We start from the raw sequence: 20962 nt of genomic DNA, 5'->3' as shown, positions 1-20962 counted from the left end.
GCACAGCATGACCTGGGATACATTCCACTGTGTCTCTCTGGCTAAGATCCAGGATTGTTCCTGCCTCATAGAAGGAGCCCTTAGGGACAATGTGGGCTCCTCTTCTACCCACACGTCCCAGCAGGGGTGATGCCCAGCCCTCTCTCAAGTGGCTTACACCTGGCAGACCCCTTCTTCATCTGTTCTTGCTTGATTTCATTTAGTTTCTTCATCAGAAGGTGACTCAAATGTCCTCTGCCTCTGCCTAGTATGGGCATTGCATTCTATTTAACTGGAATGTCCTCGAGCCATGTTTCCCCAGAGAGGGAAAGCCCTAGGAACAGTGGTGAACACTAGTAAACTAGTGAACACTACCCTGGTTTATGTAACAAATTCTGCTGTGGCTTTCCTCTGTGTGCTACAACCCTTCTCCAGGGGAGAAGAGCCCACATGGGGAGGAGGATGCACCTCCATGGAGTCCATGCTCTGCCCTTTCACATACTAGTTTGGGCACCCAGGACCCAAAAATTCCCTCTCCAAATGACTTCAGCCTGCTTCTAAGGCCTGCTCATGTGTCTTCTTGTGGTTCGTCTTCCTGGGGCCGACCATACCAAGGCATGTACACCCTAGATTTGAGGGCTACCAATGGATGGGCATTTAGAAGGGCCTGAGGCATCCGCACGCTAGTGCAGGAAATCCCTCCCAAGGGGGCCTGAGCTGGGTTGGGAAAAAAAAGTGCACCATTGCCCTTGGGCACAAAGCTCTGAGCAGTTTGAGAATTCTAAATTGAATCCTGCCCTCAAGATTATTATGAAAGTATATTTGTCAAGGTGGAAGAAAAAAAAATATTGCATCTAATAGCCTATTAGCGGGATTTATAACTTTTTAGAAAGATTTTATTTATTTATTTGACAGACAGCGGGAGAGGGAACACAAGCAGGGGGAGTGGGAGAGGGAGAAGCAGACTTCCCACTGAGCAGGGAGCCCTATGTGGGACTCATCCCAGGACCCTGGGATCATGACCTGAGCCAAAGGTAGACACTTAATGACTGAGCCACCCAGGTGTCCCATGATTTATAACTTTTAAATATTTAGATAAAATGATATGTGGACCTCCATTTGTAATCTTGTTCAAGGGTCTGAAAATGTTAGGAGGGGGCCTGCCCTAACATGCTGAGGATATGTGAATTGCTAAAAATGATATCTATTTTTTTAATGTTTCAAGTGTTTATTTAAATTCTAGTTAGTTCTTCCCCTGAAACTAATAATAGACTGTATGTTAACTAAATTGAATTTAAGTCAAAAACTTAAAAAATAAAAATATCAATATCTGTAAAAAAAATTTTAAAAACTAAATTCTAGTTAGTAAACATATAGTGTAAAATTAGTTTCAAGTATAGAATTTAATGATTCATCACTTACACATAACACACATGGCTCATCATAACAAGTGCCCTCCTTAATACTCCTCACCCATTTAACCCATCTCTCCTTCATCTCCCTTCCAGCAACCTTCAGTTTGTTTTCTATAACTAAGAGTTTGTTTCTTGGTTTGCCTGTTTTTTATTTTTTCCTTCCCCTATATTCATCTGTTTGGTTACTTAAATTCCATATATGAGTGAAATCACCTGGTATTTGTCTTTTCTAACTGACTTAATTCACTTAGCATAATACTCTCTAGCTCCAGCCACTTCATTGCAAATGCCAAGATTTCATTCTTTTAATGGCTGAGTAATATTCCATTGTATGTATGTATGTACACACACACCACTTCTTTATCCATTCATCAGTTGATGGACATTTGGTCTCTTTCCATAATTTGCCTATTGTTGATAATGCTGCTATAAATATTAGAGACTGTACCCCTTTGAATGAGAACCTAGTAGTGCAATTGCTGGATCATAAGATAGTTCTCTTTTTAATTTCCTGAGGAATCTCCATACTGTTTTCCAGAGTGGCTGTACCAGCTTTCATTACCACCAACAGTATATGAAGGTTCCCCTTCCTCTGCATCCTCACCAACGTGTGTTTTTTCCTGTGTTGTTAACTTTAGCCACACTAGTGGCTAGTGTTTATTTAAATTCTAGTTGTGCGGAGGAGTGTGAGGAGATATCTCACTGTAGTTTTGATTTGCATTTCCCTGATGATCAGTGATGTTGAACATCTTTTCATGTGTCTGTTGGCCATCTGGATGTCTTCTTTGGAAAAGTATCTATTCATGTTTTCTGTCCATTTCCTGACTTGATTATTTGTTTTTTGGATGTTGAGTTTGATAAGGTCTTTATAGATTTTGGATAGTAGCCCTTTATCTGATATGTCATTTACAAATATCTTCTCCCACTCCAGTGGTTGCCTTTCAGTTTTGTTGATTGTTTCCTTTGCTGTGAAGAAGATTTTCATCTTGATGAAATCCCAATAGTTCATTTTTCCTTTTGTTTCCCTTGCCTCCAGAGACATGGCTAGTAATAAGTTGCTACAGCCTATGCTAAAGAGGTTGTTATCTGTGTTCTCCTCTAGGATTTTGATGTTTTCCTGTCTCACATTAGGTCTTTCATCCATTTTGAATTTATTTTTGTGTGTGGTATAAGAAAGTGGTCCTGTTTCATTCTTTGGCATGTTGCTATCCAGTTTTCCCAACACCATTTGTTGAGGAGACCGTCCCCCCCCCAATGGATATTCTTTCCTGTTTTGTCAAAGATAAGTTGCCCATATAGTTATGGGTCTATTTCTGGGTTTTCTATTCTGTTGCATTGATCTATGCATCTGTTTTTGTGCCAATACCACACTGTTTTGATGACCACAGCTTTGTCATACAGCTTGATGCCCAGAAATGTGATGCCTCCAGCTTTGTTTTTCTTTTTCAGGATTGCTTTGGCTATTCTGGGTCTTTTGTGTTTCCATACAAATTTTAAGATGGGTTATTCTAGTTCTGTGAAAAATCCTGTTGGTATTTTGATAGAGATTGCATTAAATGTATAGATTGCTTTGGGTAGTATGCATATTTTAACAGTATTTGTTCTCCCAATCCATGAGGATGGAATGATTTTCCATTTCTTTGTGTCCTCTTCTGTTTCTTTCATAAGTTTTCTATAGTTTTCAGAGTACAAATATTTTAACCCATTGGTTAGGTTTATTCCTATGTATCTGATAGGTTTTGGTGCAACTGAAAATGGGATCAATTCCTTGATTTCTCTTTCCACTGCTTCATTATTGGTATATAGAAATGCAACAGATTTCTGTACATTGATTTTATATCCTGGGACTTTCCTGAATTCTGGTATCAGTTCTAAGAATTTATGGTGGAGTCTTTTAGGTTTTCTGCATAGAGTATCATGTCATCTGCAAATGGGAAAGTTTGACTTCTTCTTTGTCAATCTGGATGCCTTTTATTTCTTTTTGTTGTCTGACCGCTGTGGCTAGGACTTCCCCTACTATGCAAAATAACAATGGTGGGAATGGACATCCTGTCTTGTTCCTGAGCACAGAGGAAAAGCTCTCAGGTTTTCCCCATGTAGAATGATATTAGCTATGGATCTTTTGTTTACGGCCTCTTTGATATTGAGGTATTATCCCTCTATCCCACTTTGTTGGGGATTTTTATGAAGAATGGATGCTGTCCTTTGTCAAATGCTTTTTTTCTGCATTTATTGAAAGGATTATATGATTCATATCCTATCTTTATTAATGTGGTGTATCACGTTGATTGATTTGCAAATATTGAACCACACTTGTAGTCCAGGAGTAAAGCCCACTTGATCATGGTGAATGATTCTTTCAGTGTATTGTTGGATTCAATTTGCTAGTATTTTGTTGAGAATATTTGCATCCACGTTCATCAGGGATATTGGTCTGTAATTCTCCTTTTTAGTGGGGTCATTGTCTGGTTTTGGAATCAAGGTAATGTTAGCCTTGTAGAATGAATTTGGAAGTTTTCATTCCATTTCTATTTTTTGGAACAGTTTGAGAAGAATATGTATTAACTCTTCATTAAATGTTTGGTAGAATTCCCTAGGGAAGCCATCTGTCTCTGAACTTTCGTTTCTTGGAGATTTTTTGATTACTGTTTCCATTTCTTTTCTGGTTTTGGGTCTGTTCAAATTTTCTATTTCTTTCTGCTTCATTTTTGGTAATTTATATGTTTCTAGGAATGTATCCATTTCTTCCAGATTGCCTAATTTGTTGGCATATTACTTTTCATAATATTCTCTCATAATTGTTTCTCTTTCTGTGGTATTGGTTGTGATCTCTCCTCTCTCATTCATGATTTTATTTATTTGGGTCCTTTATCTTTTCTTTTTGATAAGTCTACCTAGGGATTTATCAATTCTATTAATTCTTTCAAAGAACCAGTTCCTAGTTTCATTTATCTGTTCAACTGGATTCGTTTGTTTGTTTCTGTATCATTTATTTCTGCTCTAATATTTTTGTCCCATCTTCTGCTTGATTTAGGCTTCATTTGATGTTCTTTCTCTAGCTCTTTTAGGTGTAAGTTTAGATGGCATATTTGAGATTTTTCTTGCTTCTTGAGGTAGGCCTCCATTGCTATATACTTTGCTTTTATGACTGCTTTTGCTGCATCCCAAAAGTTGTGGGCGGTCATGGTTTCATTTTCATTTGTTTCCATGTATTTTTTAATTCCTTCTTTAATTTCCTGGTTAACTCATTGATTTTTTAGTAGAAATATTCCTTTTTTAAAAATTGTTATTGTTATGTTAGTCACCATAAAATTCATCATTAATTTTTGGGGTGCCTGGGTGGCTCAGTGGGTTAAGCCTCTGCCTTTGGCTCAGGTCATGATCTCAGGGTCCTGGGATGTAGCCCCTCATTGGGCTCTCTGCTCAGCAAGGAGCCTGCTTCCCCCTCTCTCTCTACCTGCCTCTCTGCCTACTTGTGATCTCTCTCTCTCTCTGTCAAATAAATAAATAAAATCTTTTAAAAAATACATCATTAGTGTTTGATGCAGTGTTCCGATATTCATTGTTTATGCACCACACCCAGTGCTCCATGCATTACATGCCCTCTTTAATACCCACCACCAGGCTCACCCACGCCCCTGCTTTAAAACCTGCAGTTTGTTTCTCAGAGTCCATGGTCTCTCATGGTTCATCTCCCGCTCCAAGTTCCCCACCTTCACTTTTCCTTTCCTTGTCCTAATATCCTCCATATTATTCCTTATGTTCCACAAGTAAGTGAAACCATATGATAGTTGACTTTCTCTGCTTGACTTATTTCCCTTGGCATAATCTCCTCCAGTCCCATCCATGCTGATGCAAAAGTTGGGTATTCATCCTTTCTGATGGCTGAGTAATATTCCATTGTATATATGGACCACATTGTCTTTATCCATTTGTCTCTTGAAGGGCAAAGAGCAAAAACCTCCAGAGAACAGAAGTCTACAAAACTGGTTTCCACAGAGCCCAGGCACTTGATAGGGGGGCAGGGAAACTCAGCCCAAGCAAAACTGACTGAAAAACAACGTGGCAGGCTCCTCCCCCAGAAGACAAGCCAAAAGAACAAGAGGACAACAACCACAGGGCCCCCATAAAACTGTAAAACCCCAACATCAAGGGAAAACAATATATTAAGCTCCCAATATTGCCCCACAGCCTGTATATTTTGTAGGTACAACTTTTCTCCTTTTTCTTTTTAACTCATTCTCAGTAGGATATTCTTTAACCTACATGTATTTGTGGTCTTTCTAATTTTTTTTCTTGTGGTTGACTTCTAGTTTCATAGCATTGTGGTAAAAAAATATGCATGGTATGGTATCAATCTTTTTGTACTGGTTGAGGTCTGATTTGTGACCCAGTATGTGATCTATTCTGGAGAATGTCTCATGTGCACTTGAAAAGAATGTGTTTTCTGATGCTTTAGGATGAAATGTTCTGATTAAATCTGTTAAGTCCATCTGATCCAGTGTATCATTCAAAGCTATTGTTTCTTTGTTGATTTTCTGCCTAGGTGATCTGTTCATTGTTCAGTAGGCGTTAATGTCCTCTATGATTACTGTATTATTATCAATGAGTTTATGTTTCTTATTAAGTGTTTTATATATTTGGGTGCTCCCATGTTGGGGGAATAAATATTTACAAATGATAGATCTTCATGTTGGATAGACCTCTTTATTATGATATAGTGCCCTTCTTTACCATTTATTACAGTCTTTGGTTTAAAATCTAGTTTGTCTGATATAAGGAGGCTACTCTAGCTTTCTTTTAACATCCATTAGCATGATAAATTGTCCTTCATCCCCTCACTCTCAATCTGCAGATGTCTTTAGGTCTAAAATTAGTCTCTTGTAGGCAGCATATAGATGGCTCTTGTTTATTTTTGTTTTTGTTTTTGTTTTTTATCCATTCTGATACCCTATGTCTTTGATTGGAACATTTAATCCATTTACATTCAAAGTGATTATTGATAGATATGAATTTAGTGTTATTGTATTACTTTTAAATTTGTTGTTTCTGAGATTTTCTCTGTTCCTCTCTAGTGTTTGTCATTTTTGGTTGTCTTTCCCCCTGAAAGACTCTCCTTTAATATTTCTTGCAGGGCTGGTTTAGTCATCATAAAAACCTTTAGTTTTTGTTTGTCTGGGAAACTCTTAATCTCTCCTTCTACTCAGAATGACACCCTTATTTTATAAAGCATTCTTGGCTACATATTTTTCCCATTCAGTGTGTTGAATATATCATACCATTCTCTTCTGGCCTGCCAAATTTCTGTGGCTAGGTCTGCTGCTAATGTTATTTGTCTTCCCTAATAAGTTAGGGTTTTCTTTTCCCTTCCTGCTTTTAGGATTTTTACTTATCTCTGTATTTTGAAAATTTTACTACAATATGTCTTGGTGTTGGCCTGCTTTTATTGATTTTGATGGGAGTTCTCTGTGCTTCCTGGATTTGGATGTCTGTTTCTATCCCCAGATTAGGAAAGTTTTCAGCTATAATTTGCTCAAAAAAACCCAAGAAACAAAAAACTGCTGCTCCCTTTTTCCTCTTTTCTTCTTGTGGGACTCCTATGATATGAATGTCATTACACTTTATGGAGTCACTGAGTTCCCTAAGTCTCCTCTCATGATCCAATATTTTTCTTTCCCTTTTCTTTTCAGCTTCATTATTTTCCATAATTTTATCACCTATGTCACTTATTACTCTGCTTCTTCCATCCTTGTGGTCATCACATCCAGTCTGTTTTGCATCTCAGTTATAGCAATTTTTATTTCAGCCTGACTAGTTTTTAGGTGTTTTATCTCTGTAGTAAGGGACTCCCTGCTGTCTTCTATGCTTTTCTCAAGCCCAGATAGTATCCTTATGATTGTTGTTTTAAATTCTGGATCAGGTGTATTACTTATGTCTGTTTTGATTAGGTCCGTGGCTGTGACCTTTTCTTGTTTTTTTTCCTTTAGGATGAATTCCTCCATCTTGCAATTCGTTTGGGTCTCTGTCTTCTTCTGTGTGTTAAGAAAGCCTTTATGTTTCCTGCTCCTGAGAGTAACAGATTTATAAAGAAGAGATCATATACTGTCCAGGGCCTGGCACTTCAGGAAATGTCTCTGGTATGCTATGTGCACTTTGCTCCTGTGTTTTCGTTGCCCTTTCCCTCACATCCGTCCTCTGCAGTTTCTCCTTGCCTGCAGTGGAGAGTGTTTGGACCTTGTCTGGAGTGTGGCAAGTTTTAACTAGGTGTGCTCTGGTATTCTTGTTAAAAGGGGCCTGATCCTAGAGCTGAAGCTTTGCAGCACTCTGTTGTCAGTATACTGCATGCAGGGGCTTTGTGTTGCTCTTCTGGGTGAAGAGCCACACTCCCTCTTAGGCATACTTGTCCTAGTAAAGCAGCACCTGCAGTGGTCAGGGGAGTGAAGCTCGGTGTAAGTGGCTCAGTCCTTCACACTTGGTGCTGTTCTACTCACTAAAGTCTGTCCGTGTTGATGGGTGGGGGAGCAAAATGGCACCTTCCCTCTTCCTCATCCCTAGAGAGCAGAGTTGGTGCCCACCACTGTCTGAGAAGCTCTTAGAAAAAAAAAATGAACAATCTCACCTCATATCTCCCAGGCATCCCTCAGATCCACCCTGCCCGTGTCCAGGCCATTTGCCTACCCAGCAGTGCAGTGTACCTGTGTTTTATCTCAGGTGCGCTGGCAGAGTTTCAAAACCCCAAACTTTAGGGACCCAGTGTGGCTTGGACTTATGCTCATCCTCTGGGGGAGGGGGAGGGTCTCAGTGCACTGGGGCTGGTGTCAGTGTGTCCCAGAAGGGCAGTTGCACCAATGTGCAGGAGCTTGGAGTTTAGAGTAAAGCACAGCAAAAAGCCAATGTCCAGCTTAGCTGCCCTCAGCAGCTGTCTTCGCCTTCTGCTAAGGAATGGGACAGTGTAATGTCACCCACAAGTTCTTTTATCCCCTTAGAGGCAACGCCACCTCTCCCAGATGCACTCCAAGAAGAGGAAAACATTTCTTCCACTGTGTCCCAGGGCATCCTCGGATTGCACCATAAGCTCCCAGGCCTCTGCCCTCCTTCTCCAAGGAGCACCACTGCACTCACAGGATTCTGCACCAACCACAGTGAAGACTTCTAAAATTCTAGTCTTTGAGCTCTGCTGGTTGGAAAAAGTCATGATTAATCAGTCCCTCTCGTTTTCCCAGTTAATGGTTTCGGGTAAGTGTTTTTCTTGAGTGATCCCCTGTATGCTGTTCTTTCTTTCTGTATGTTCCACCCTCTCTCACTCTCTTTCCCTTTTCTATCCCGCGATCAGGGCTCCCTCTGTCTGCAGCACCTGTGATCCTTTTCTCCCCCACATCATGTCTCCACACTTACCACTTTCCACAATATGTCCTTTTCTCTCCCTCTAGTTGAACACTCTGTTCTCTCTGGCCTCAGATCAATTTCTTGGGTGTTCAGAATGATTTTGTATTTACCTGTGTCCCAAGGATGAGGCAAGCATAGGGTCCTCCTACTATTCTGCCATCTTCAATCTCCAAAAATGACATATAAATATGATTTTTACTGTAGATGTGGTATTTCTTTTCTTGAATCTCTTTTGTATTTGGAACACATCTTTGCATCCAAGAAATCCATAAGGGCTCTGTCATGGGCTAAGTGTTTGGGGTACTTAGTTACGACAGCCCTAGGAAACTAACACAAGGATCTTGAAAGAAGACATTCAAAATGGAAGTCTTCAGTGTCCTGACATTTATATACCCCACATGGAAAAAACCTGTCTCATCCCAAAACAGCATAATTTTCTTCTTTTCCATTATCTGAAATTTCAAGTAATGCCATTTGCTCCTCTCACTCCGTCCACTTGGCCTTTACCATTGCCACTGTCCTCCCTTTTAGAAAGACAACAGTGTACCTTGATAGCATATAATTACTTTCCTGAAAAGACTCCAATGGTGGCAACCAGTTAGGTATATGGTTAATCAACTTCTAGATTCTGTCCTATTGACCTAATCGAAAATGTCTCCCAGAAGGAAGGCTTGCAGCTCTTCAGATCGGGAAGCCATTTGTTACTGGGAATCTTTTTGGAATTTAGGTCAAGGGGACCCTTTAGTCAGCTTTTTCTTATCCTCCCCTCTCTTCTGGCACAGTTAAAATTTCAAAACATGTCACTCAATACGAGAAATAAGTTGCTGACCTGACTGGATGTATATGTCTGAGATTTCAGGAACAAAATATCCCAGAGAATTCACAATTTGTTTTGCCACTTTGTTGGTTTCTAGTTCTGAGGTAGACATAGTGTCAAAGTTTAAACTTCCAGGTGCCATTCTTCCTGTGTTATCTGACAGTACAATACTTAATTAATGCTGTAACTATCACCACTTGTCCTTTAATTAGTTTCCCTGTCAGATAGTCCTTATGTGTGTTCAGAAATAGAAGTGGAGAGAAGACGAGATCAGGTGCCATTCATAAAGAATATGATGTGGTTTGTGCTCCCTAGAGTTGTTTAATGTGCCATCTGCAACCCATCTGAGGTGGCCCTGAGGGGATGGAGTGATAGGATAGGGAGAAAATGCTTAGGAGCTCAAGTTCAGGCTTTCTGAATTGCTGAAATCCTGAAAACCTGGGACCAACCAGCTAATACTAACGGTAATTGTATTTTATCACAAGCTTGAAATTCAACCAGTGGGTAAAAGGTAATGTTAGTTTGAAAAACTATCTTTACTATGAAACTATCTTTCAAAAAGTGAAAGAGAAAGTGTGTATCTCCTATTCAGGAGACATATATCATATTGGGCAATTATTTTATCAATTTAACCATTGAAGAAAATAAAATTTGATGATTTAAATGTAAGAAGACATTAGAACCATTATTCATTGATTCATAAACAAATGATGTAGTGAAAAGACTAGCTTTGGTACCAAACAGACCAGAACTGAAATCTTAGATCTACTTAATATCTGTGTGACCATCGGCAAGTCACTTAACCTGCACACCAGTTTATTCATCTGTACAATGATACCAGCTTGGCACAGTTAATATGAGGATAATCTATGGAGTGTATTGTTACTATTGGAGTGCGTTGTGTATAGATATTGAATAAACAGTACTTATTCTATATGACTTTGAGCAAGAATCACAAAGTTTCAGATCACTAGAAAGGAAAAGGTGTTAGGAGTTCAGTCATTATCAGGTCTGAACTTATACAAGGAGCTTTGAAGTGTCCAGGAGGAAGACAGCAGCAATGTTAAGGAAAGCACTGGGTTGGTGAAGCCCCTTTACACTGACTTCCTATTTGAGACACAGATCACTTCACAAGACTCATGATTTTCCATCAAGGTCTTCCTCTCTACTTATCCAGGGGCCAAGATTATGGCTTTTGAAAAAGCTTATATCCTGGGCTAGGGCTAGATGGAGACTGCCAGATTTGGAGAAGGGAGGGTTTCCATAGTCTAGCCCTTCTCACCATCTGCCCTCAGTCATGTGTGCACTTTATTTTTTTTATGCCATACTAGCCTCATACTGTTCTCATCAGTAGACACCTGGCAGCTAGCAGACAACAGGCTATTCTGGAAGGCCAGTCAGTTTGCACTAGTAAAACTATCCAGTGGAATTGACAAAGCAGATCCCTGAAACAACAAAAAAAAATATCTCAGGGATCTCAAGAGAACAGGCACAGTTTTATGCTCCACTGGAAAAAATAAATATAGCTTCCAAATAGTAAATCTTACTTTGTTAAAAAAAATCCCTAATCTCAGTCTAGAGCTTCTGGGTATTGATAGAAGGAGAATCCTAACTTGTTAGTAGAAAGCAAATGAAGTTCAGTAGTTTGTTTTCATTCTCATCCTCCCCGCCCCACCCCCTCCTCTCAAGTTCTTAGGAAAGACGACTTAGATTATTGGTCATGAGATAACCTCCCTTAAGCATGATGTAATTATCAAAGTCCAAAATTTGTTCTCCAATCAAAGTTTTAACTCCAACAGCATAAAATAACAGATGACAATTTTGGAGGCATAATTGCTTTTAAAATAGGAAATAGTACTATTTGGACACACAGTAGCAGAATCTTAGATGCTCCACATTACAATAGACCTTTTGAAGTTATCTATTCAAAGTTTTGAACTACATGAAACTATGCATAATGGGATAACAGGAAAGATCAAATGGGTCTAGAAAAAGACCCTGGGATTAAATGGGATGATGTCTCTGAATTCACTACAGAGGAGGAACTGATTTTTGGGTTAACAACAACCTTATCATTTGCTCCTTTGACTCCAACCCCTTCTACATCTTCTCTAAAGATCTTTACCAATTTCCCTCTGTCATTCATTCATTCATTCAACACATACTTAGTGAATGCCTACCTAAGTGCCAAACACTGTTGGAGTCATTAGTGATGTATCAGTGAACAAAACATTTTCCACTGGTATTTTTATCTTATCCTTCTTTACTTTTTGACCCCACATTTCTACCTAGCTTCTACCCCGACCCTCTATTTTTCTTCTCATCCAAATGTCTCAAGAGTTTGTTCACACTAACTGCCTCCACTTCTTCACTTACCATTCACTCTCCAACCCACTGCTGTCTTCATACACCCCCACCATTCTACTTCAATTGCTATCCTTCTGGTCACCAATAATTTCATAGTTTCCAAACTTAACAGACTTCATCTTTCAACTGCATCTGATGGCATCCATGGCTCCCCTCTTTTTTAAACCTTCAATTTTCTTGCTTCTCTGACTATTATCTCTTCTGGCTCTCCTTTTTCCTCTTTCTATTCTTTAAATGTTAATAAATCTCAGAGTTTCAATCTCAATCAGATCCTTTTCTCACATACATATTTCCAAGATGATCTCATCTCCTCTTTGGGGTTTAACTACTAGATCAGGTCTCTCCTCACTTTTACCCACACACTCAACTGCCTGCTGGACCTCTGTATCTGGTATCTCATAGGTACTTCCATTATAAATATTCAAAATCTCTGCCCGCCGAATGTTCCTCTCTTTCTGTGTTCCTCTTATTCATGAATATAGCACCATTATCCACCTAGCTACCCATGCTAGAGATTTTTAGTTTGTCCTGGATCTTCCCATTCTTTCAACCACCAAATCTAACCTATCAAGTACTACTGATGTTACCTTTTAAATGTTTCTAGAGTGTGCACACTCTTCTCCGTCCCTGATATCACTGCTTATTTCATGCTGTCACTATGACATACATATACTTATGTAGTCCTCTTGCTACTGTCAATGTCCTCTAGCCAAAGACCACCAGGAATACACCTGGTGGGTTTTTACTCATTGCAGTGAAGAAGAACACATACTATGGTGAACCATGGGTTATCTCAGCAAAAGGGTTTTAAAAGAAACCATTATAGGACTTGGGTTTAGTTGGTCTGAGGAAGTAGAACTTCACTCTGTAATGGATGTTGTCAGAAAACAGGGGCAATTTAATAATTGGGTATTTCAATAAATCTTATTTACATGAACAGACCAAAGCAGAAATAAAGTTATGATTGGTAAAGAAATATCAGTCACTCATTTTGACAGAAAAAGGAGGATGTTTGGTATGCCATAGGTGGCACAGCACCTTATTTTTGTCTGTGCTTAGACAAAATTATGAAGTGGTCATGTTTTGTTTCACTTTATCATGGTCTCAGAGTAACCTTCCCAGATGTTAGTGTTCTGTGAAATTGTTTATGTCCCACAGGTCATGAATGCCAGGCCAGATTATCAGTGGCTGCTCTTTTACATGTCTTTCTCATTAGTTGCCTATGTTAATTCTTGTCTTCTCCCGATTCATCTTCCATACTTCAGCCATAAGAATGCCATCTAAACTACAAATCTGATTGTATCGCATAAACTCCTTCATGAAGTTTTTTCCTAAACTCCTCACCAGATGCAACTCCTGCTTGCTTTGAGAGAGCATGTTGTCACTACCATCATGGAGGCACAGATATTTTGCCTTATGTTGCAGTTATCTGTGTTTGACTCAGTGTAAACCCCCCACTACATTCTAATTTTTCAATATGATGAAAGATGTCCATCAGTTATTGTCTTAAAGTCATACCAGTTTTGTTGAGATCATAAGAACACAGGTGATAGTTGTACTGCTTATAAATCACCATAGATTTTAACGACTGATATATTTGATCAAAGACCAGTAAATGGTGTTAAATCATCATCAAAGTCATTTTTGCTTATTAAGTGTACATTTCAAATGATGCTAAGATAAGAATTTCTCAAATTAGCTAACCAGAATCATCCCTCTCCTCTTAGAAATTATAATATAATATAACCAATGTTGACCAAGACACACATATTAAGGGAAGTTATTAAGCAAAGAAAAAATTAAAATTATATATCTATATTTGTTCGTATAAAAGAAATAGTGAGTAGTGACAATGACAACAAGAATTATGAGTTTTTTATATTAGAGGACAAGTAGCAACGAACTTATATCTGTTAGCATCCAGCAGACAATCCAATGGTTGGGCCAACAGGCCAATGGTCTGGTTTTTGGCAGGCAGAGGGGGACTTGTGACTAGATCAGCATGCGCCAGGCAGGTAGGCAGGCAATGAGCAAGGGGAATATAACCAGGGGCTTACCTGTGAGGTGAGGGGTGTAGAATTCTTCCAGCCAGTGCCTGCTTGGGCCTAGACACTGTAGAACTCAGTGTCTATAATACGGAAAGCTGGCCTGCCTGAATCAGGCTGGTCTCCTTTTGAAACTAGATCTCCTTTACTGTAAATACGGACACAGTGTCAGGGATTTGTGGATCTGATTTCCCCAAACTAAGGAAAAATGAATGCGTCATGACATCCTCTGCAGAGATCCAATTGTGACCCTCAATCTACAGCAGCTCGGTGAGTAGGTCACCCTGTCACTCTGTCAAGTAGTGGTTCCTGGCTCAAAAGGGCCAGGAACTCTGGAAGATAGAATCAGAGTCCATTTAATTGTGAAAATAGATAAAAGTAAATTCAGTCAATATCAATCTCCTATCGTTGACATGGCACTGTGTTCTAAAGAAAATGCAATGACAAGAAAAGCAAAGTTCTAGCCCTAAAGGAATTTGTAATCTACGAGAAGGAATAAGGCAAGCACACAAATAGCTCCCAAAGTCTGAGGTGATGAGTGCCAGCTAAGAGGTGAGAGCACGATCCTACTGGAGGTTCAAACGAATGAGAGAGCATCCACTTGAGAGAGTCAAAAGGTTCTACAGATGAGGGTTCTTGTTCAGCATGGCTTTAGAACAATTCCGTTGCCAATACAGTTCTGAATCTCAGAAAGAAATTCTGCTTCAGGTTTAGATGTCAGAGCAATGTGATAGAATAAATTCATCTCAGGAGAGAAAGGATTAACCCAGAGGAGGAAACCCTGAGTAAAACCTGTGTGTGAGAGGTAGGCAGGGAAGAAGAAAGAGTCCCTGAATGAGACCAAAGAGGAATGCCAAGAACAGCAGGGAGAGAACAAGAGACTGGTGTTATGGATACTGAAGAAGGAGAGAATTTTAAGAACCATGAGATAGTCAATAGCATGGTGTCGAAAGTTTCAAAAGAATTAAGACTGAAAGTAGGCCATGGAGTTTGGCAATCAGGAAGTCCATGATAACTTCAGTGAGTGCTTCATTCAGAGAATGGACAAATGAATAGAACATATGAATAGAAACTTTTCTTTGAAGAAGACTACCTTGAAAGAGAGAAAGGACTGAGTGAAGAAGTTCTTTTTCTAAAGATCATAGTTCTAATATTGGGACAGAAGAGAAATAATTGCCAGAGAAAAGTCTCAAGCGGACAGAAAGAGATGGAATCCAAATGACACTTGGCTAAAATAACCCAGACAGAAGTAAGTACAAATATCAGAAGAAGGTAAGGCTATGAGTAAGTCTGAAAAAGGCAAAAGAGTGGAATGGGGAAGGTCATCCCTAACTGCCTCTTTCATCTATCTCTTCAATCTACGCAGGGGACAGCATGGCTCTGGCTGCACAGTCCTGGCTTCTAGTCCCAGTTAGGCAATTATTACTCCCATCACCCTGAGTACATCTTTTACTCTCTGGCTTTTCACCTGTAAAACTGAGAAAATGATTCTTTCCTTGCAGCAGTCTTTCCATAATAATGATGCATGTAAAGAAAACTGCTGGGGCACCTGGGTGGCTCAATCAGTTAAGCATCTTTTTGGGTCAAGTCATGATCCTAGGGTCCTGGAATAGAGCCCCACATGGGGCTCCCTACTCAGTGGGGAACCTGCTTCTCCCTCCCTTTTTGCCCCTCCCTCCTTCTCATGCACTCCCTCTTTCTCTCTCTTGACAAATAAGTAAATAAAATCTTTTAAAAAAAGAAAAGAAAAAACTGCCGAGGGCCTGGCACATGGTAGGTACACAACAAATAATAGCTATTTTTATTATCATTATTTACAGCATGAGATAAGAAAATTACTGTTATTATTTTATAATACATAAAGGAAGAATAATACCTATCATGCAGGTTCCTGGGAAAATAAAAGATGGTTTGTGTAAAATCCAAGTCAGTCTTTCCCTTTGCAAGGATCACCTTCTAGGATATACTGAGAAAGGGCTTATCTCACATCTGCTCCTGAATCTCCCACCTTACAGCTGCTCCTCCTTGCTATCCTCAACTTGGCTAGGAGCCACCTCTTTCTTAGATTCCGGTCACCTCCAGAAAACACTTGAATACAATCGCCCACTACATAGCACGCTGTTCCTGCACGTGGGCACCAGCAGGAGGGCCAGTGTGGGGCAGTTCACATTTCCTTGTGTAGCTCTGTCCCTTCACTCCACACACCTCCCCCACCCAAGGTGGTGGCATGTGAGTCTCTCCTGAGGAGTTAAGGGTAACTAAAAGGGAATGCAACACAGCGAGAAAAAGATTTGAAACTGTATTCTCCATATGACCATTTCCGTGGCCCAGGAGAAAAGGACGTCACAAGTCTCTCTTCAAAGAATTTCCAGCTAGGATATTCCCAGCTACCAACCTTTCTGCTCACTCTGTAGGCCCATCCTCCTGGACGGTCAGAACAAAAATCTGGAGAGCCTTTTGTCCTCTAAACCTGGTCCTCCACTCTAAGATCTTCATGCCAGCGCAAAGAGTGGAAATACAAAACCAAATACACACTTCCCCCCTCCCTCTCAAAAAACTCCCTCACATACTGCCACAAAGACATATTGAATGAATTATTTAAAATTGTTGGAGTGCCTGGATGGCTCAGCAGGTTAAGCCTCTGCTTTTGGCTCAGGTCATGATTCAGGGTCCTGGGATTGAGCCCCGTATCAGGCTCGCTGCTCAGCAGGGACCATGCTTCCCCCTACCCTCTCTGCCTACTTGTGATCTCTGTCTGTCAAATACGCAAATAAAATCTTTAAAAAAAATAAAATTGCACTCTGGGGGCACCTAGGTGGCTCAGTCAGTTAGGCATCGAACTCTTGATTTTGGTTCAGGTCATGATCCTAAGGTCTTGAGATCGAGCCATATGTCAGACACCACGCTCAGCATGGAGTCTGTTTGTTCCTCTCCCTCTGCTCTTCCCTTGGTTCATTCTCTCTCTCCCTCTTTCATAAATAAAATATTAAAAATCTTAAAAAAATAAAGTTGTGCTCTGTGTGTTTGTATGGGTGTATATAAACCTCACCTACCTAATTTCTTGCCTTTAACCCCATATTTACACCTATGTTTACCTCTGCCTCCCAGTCCCCCCACCCCCAATACTGTACTTCAACCATAAAGAATTATTTGAAAGGTCCCAAAATACAATACTTCCTATTGCTTTGGAGCTTTCTTGAGTGCTGCCATTTTGCACAAAACGCTGCTTACAAAGAGTTCAAGAGAGAAGGAATGGAAAGGGTATTGGGAAACAGACACTGGTGTACATCGTTAGTGTGGTGCATGGAGTACAACTTTTATGATGGGTGAGCCTAGTCATTTCAGCTGGTTCTCAGACCAGTGACACTACACATGTACACAACTACGCACACACATCTATCTACCTGTCTATCTATATTCATACAGTACGTATACACACAACCTAGTTCCAATCTGAGTAAGAAGAAAAGTTCCCTAAAGTAAACATGGTCTGCACAGATCTCTGCCCACACCAGGAAAAGGCAGTGTGACACCCAGGGCAAGAGAAAAATTACAGAGCTATTCTCCACCTAGCGATGTTGCCACAAACACACTGCACAACCTCTTGAAACAACCTCTTTCCTATACTTAGGTGTCACATTCCTAGGTGTCACCAAGCTATTTTCTCTAAGATGAAGAGTCATAAAATAAGGACTTACAATCCTCCTGACCAAATACACCGCCAATTACATACGTGAAGGAGCTACTGTAGTGCCAGGCACATAGCAGACTTTCAATAAATAATAGCTATTACTATTGCATGGTCCCACAAATTGAGAAATATGGGCTGCACCTTTTCTAACAGCCCTAATTCTGTTAACAAAAACATAAACCTCACAGACTCCACCATCAAGGTGTTATTTACCCTTTATAAAACTTGTTTTATTCATAAGTTGTTTGGAGCTTGTGGATACAAACCACACTCATCACAAACTGTCAAATGCTCCCCTTTGTGCCTGTTCTTTTTATAATAAGATTTTGTTTAAATGAGTTGTTAAATGTTACACTCAGCTACTGTTTAGAACAGATGTGATTAGGTTGAGGCCAAAGAAATTGAAACTCTGACATTTAACCTCCTAGGTGAAACCTTTACAGGTTGAACCTAGTAGGTTTTTTTCTGTACAGCATTTAATTTTTTAATGATTAATTTTTAATTAATATAAAGATCAGTTTCAAAATAAGATAAAATAAAATAAACATCAATTCCTTCCAAATTAGTTAAAAGGCTCAGATATAAGTTGAAAAATATCAGATATATTAGATATATCAGAAAAATAGCAGCAAGCTAACGAAAGGGTTCAGAACTCAAAAGATAGGGCCCTGGTTTCTAATTTCCCATTTGTAGAATGAAGCCCATATTCCTAGGACTTATGTCTTTATTGTATTCTGAGGTTTAGTTTGGGCTTTCAGAGAAACTAATGCATTTCCATCAATTCCACATTCAGGAAAGGGTGAAAAGGAAACCATAGTTTATTTTGTGATTGTTTCTTGCTGGGTACCTCCATAAGCAGTCTTTCATTTAATCCTCACAACAACCATGTAATACAAGGATCACTACATCAACTCCAGGGCTGAAGAAATGAGCTCGGAGCCTTTAAATGATTTACTTGAGGTCACAGCCTTTGTAATTGATGGGCTTTACAGCCAACCCCATGTTATTGAAGGTATTGGAGAATTGTCTATAATTCTGCTGCTTCATTAATTCAAACAAGTCTGTTCCCAATTAATTCAAGTGAACAATGCTGGACTGGTATTTAAAAGCAACTGAATTTGCATGTGATCATTTAAAGCATCTAAAAAAAAGTATTACTCTGTCTTTTCTGAAAAAATTTATCTAATATATACACTGTTGTCTCTTTGGTTTTTCCTCCTAAGGAAAAAAGGCTCAATTCTCTCTCCCCTGCACAAGTAGAATGTTACTATTAATTGAGAACTGACCTTATTCATGATTATATACCAGATATGAATCTCGTTCCACAATGTCAAGTGCACAAGAAATACCACTTTTTGTTTTTCTACAATGCAAAGTAATTTCTATTTTGAGTTCCATTTCACTGGATGGCAAAAATATGATCTTGGTGAATTTGAGGTCCATTTCCCCAGGGTTATGTTTACATCTCGAGGACCTTCTAAAATGCTAAGCACCAGAGGGGGTAGAATCTGCCCCTGGAGCAAGCACACACCCTTAGCAATGTCTTTTGTCATCTTAAGGTCTTGACTTTCTGCAGCTTCTGTCCCACACAGCAGGAGTTTTCTGGCTGCTTCTGCGCTAGAACGACAGGAAACCTGGGGAGACTGCAGATCGCTCTCACAGTCATTCCTTTGTTCCCTCTCTGGGACTCATAAAATAAGGACTTACAATGGGAATGGGAAACAGGGTGCATGTCCTTTTCTCCAAGGCCCACCAACATCTTTGCTCTAAACAAATTCCCTCTATTGTTTCCTCCCTCCAACCCGAAGGAATCTCTTTCTAGTTCAGTAAGGGAGACTTCCCATTTATTTCCTTCTCCTACCTTTGTCCTCCACCCACCCCTCCCCTGCAGAATCTTCTAAGTAACCCTAAGGGCTTAGCTTTTTGAAAAAAAAAAAAAACTAGAAGAAGGACTTGCCTACTTCTTCTTTCTGCCCTGTCATATCCATCCCTAATCAACATAGACACAACTGTGTGCTTGAAAAGAGAAATGAGAAAGAGGTAAATACCCAGAGGAGAGAAAAACACAGCTTAATATCTCAAAACATCTTCAACCAGCATTACTTGACCTATTATTAAAGGCACATTGCCCTATCTTTATTAGTGATTCTTTCTTGGACAGCTCTCTTCATTTAGGAGGTATTTGATGAATGGTGCCAAAAGGCCATAAAACAGGAACTCATAATCTAATCTAAAAGATAGGACATGTGCACTAAAAAGATAGTTAATAGTGCTAAGAATTAATCATATGCTAACATCCAAACAAAACACAGTAGAGTGCTAAAGGAATTCTGGGGAGGGAGTAATTCCCAGATGCCCAAGAAGCCAGAAGTATTTTTGTGAAGACTATGTAATATGTGACAAACTTTAAAGGTCTTGTGGATTTTAAAAATTATGAAGGAAGAAGAAGGATACTACCAACATGAAAGAATGGAATAAAAACTTGCTTCTCTAATCACCCCTTTCCCATCCACCCCTCCCCTCCCCTATTCTATGCTGGAATAATTTTACTAAAACAGCAAATTTCATCGTGACTTTCCAGTACTCTCAACTAACTCCTCAGTCTGACTTACCAGACAGTGTTACATGATGGTTAAAGTATGGGGCTTGAAAAAGATGGTGAAATGAACATGATAGGCCTATATCACCTGGTGAATTACCACAAAAATGATAGACTAAAAGATGGAAACACACATGCAGAAGGAAGAGACAACAGAATCCATATTTCAGAACTCAGAAAGCAAAATAATAGACAGTAACTGACTTAGTAAACACAAGAAACCTGAATCTTAAGCAGGTGATAGAAGTCAAGAAACCACCTGAATTGTACTGAAGAGCCTCCCTAAGTCCCAGGAATTGAATATACCAGATAATTCTGGAAAGAGGGACATAGGAAAAACTGAGAACATGAAAAGTGCTGGTAAGTCTGCTAGGGAGCGCTAGACCCCAGATCTACAAATGCTCAGAAGCCAAAGGTATAACCTGGGGAGAGAATTAGATGAATGGTATCTGGACAGGAAGACACTATGCACACATGAGGATGAGGATAACATACAGGAAATCGATATTAAGTACAAGTCTCTGAGTCCTGGATATTGAGATCCATTGCTTTTTTTTTTTTTTTCCCAACCAACTGGGGTCCCAGAACACCAGCTCCCAGTTTGTACACTCCAGGCAGGAGATGGGAGAATTTCTCTTCATATGATACAAGTAATCTAAGAAG

The sequence above is a fragment of the Lontra canadensis genome, unplaced genomic scaffold, assembly GCF_010015895.1.
Source record: "Lontra canadensis isolate GAN:19392208 unplaced genomic scaffold, GSC_riverotter_1.0 scaffold178, whole genome shotgun sequence".
In the NCBI taxonomy this organism is placed as follows: Eukaryota; Metazoa; Chordata; class Mammalia; order Carnivora; family Mustelidae; genus Lontra; species Lontra canadensis.
Note: the sequence above shows the minus strand (reverse complement) of the source record.